Source organism: Egretta garzetta, unplaced genomic scaffold, assembly GCF_000687185.1.
Source record: "Egretta garzetta isolate BGI_Z169 unplaced genomic scaffold, ASM68718v1 scaffold593, whole genome shotgun sequence".
NCBI classification, from domain to species: Eukaryota; Metazoa; Chordata; class Aves; order Pelecaniformes; family Ardeidae; genus Egretta; species Egretta garzetta.
The window spans coordinates 1,189,760-1,191,335 of NW_009259106.1; positions in this window are offsets into that span (position 1 = coordinate 1,189,760).

The window sequence follows — 1,576 nt, forward strand, 5'->3', positions numbered from 1 at the left end:
CCATCAGCTGATTAAATAGAGAAGTGTAGTTAATTTTCCAAGTCCAGTGTAGCAGAGATAGTCAAAGCCTATCTGTGGTGGGTCTCCCTCTTGCTTGCATCACTGAAATTCAAGACTGACTCCAATATAGACTAAGCGCACCACCATTAAAAATCTGAAGGACTTGGTGACTCAGTGACTTGCACTAATTATCTTTGTTTAACAGTGTTATGAGGGCTCGGTATCTGTAGGTGGGTCAGCTCCTTTTCTCCCTGCCTGCTTTTTCTGCTGCCACCTCTCTGACAGGTCTACTCTGAGGGGTTTTTTTCTTTGGTTATTTTTTTCTCTTCTGAGGCTGCTGTAGAAGCTATGTTTCATGAAGCTCTTTTCAGGCTGCACTGGGTAAATGCACTGTTGTTTTGAAAGATAGTATCAAGAATTTATTTTTTAATATTTAAAGCAAGATTTTACTTTGGAGCAATCCTTGGAGAGTTTGAAGCTGAAATAGGCTTCCTCACTAATTCAGACTGTCTTTCTATTGTGTAAGCATCGGCTCACATAAGCGTGCTGACTTATTTCAGTTTACAACTGCCAGTTCTGGCCTGCTATCAGGAAGGTGGTATTTCATTATTTTGGGGTTTTCTTCATTTGAGCACTGAAGGTCCTTGGTTTACTATCTCTACCTCATTTTGAAAGGTAGGTGGCTCTGGCTGATGGAAGACCTGGGAGGAAACCAAATTAATTCACAGGCCATAGAACTTCACAGTGTTCTGTTAATTAACACCAAAACCACTGGGGAAACAAGCTAAACAAGCAGCCAGCTGGAAAGACGTGCACAAGCGCATCACGATAGATGACTGTAAACTGATGGCTACTATCAATTTCATCAGGGAATGGAAATAATGTGCTAGGTTTCAGTGCTTCTGAAGTCTTTTTCGTGGGCTTCTCTCTAATCCTTTAGGTAATCCCAAACCAAAACACAAACCATCTGAAGAACAGAGGCTGATAATTCTTCCAACAATATTGCTTGAGGAATGGACTAGTCTGGGAGGAAAGGACACATATCTTTTCAGTTTGACCCTGCTTTTCCTTTATAAACCTCCAATAGCCACGTGCCAGCTGCAGTGTAAAAGAATCCCCTACACTTCACAGCCCCTTCTGTTAATGTAGATGCTCTCACAATCATAGTTGTACTTAATTATTGAGGACTTGGTTCTTCAGTCTTTGCAGGAATAAAACTGTTTTGGTGTCAGCACAAATATTGAGACAAAAGGTATGATCAGCTTTGTCACCAGACAACTGTCTGAGTTTGTAGTAAAGAATATCTAATGCTGATTAAGTTCACCCGATAGCCTTTAGGTTTGGTGGTACACCTAAACCAGACCTTTCTTCAGACCAGAACTTCTAAACTCCAATATGCTTTGCTTGGGGACGGTTTCTTGCTCTGCCACTTGGGTCAAACTGCAAGTCCATAGGTGTACCCTATGGACAGAATTAGTAATTTCAGAATGTTAGTCAAAATGAGTTTTCCGCTAATGAATACAAGAGTTGTCATTTAGATTTAGGCCTAATGTCAGTTAGCTCTTTATCAAACAAT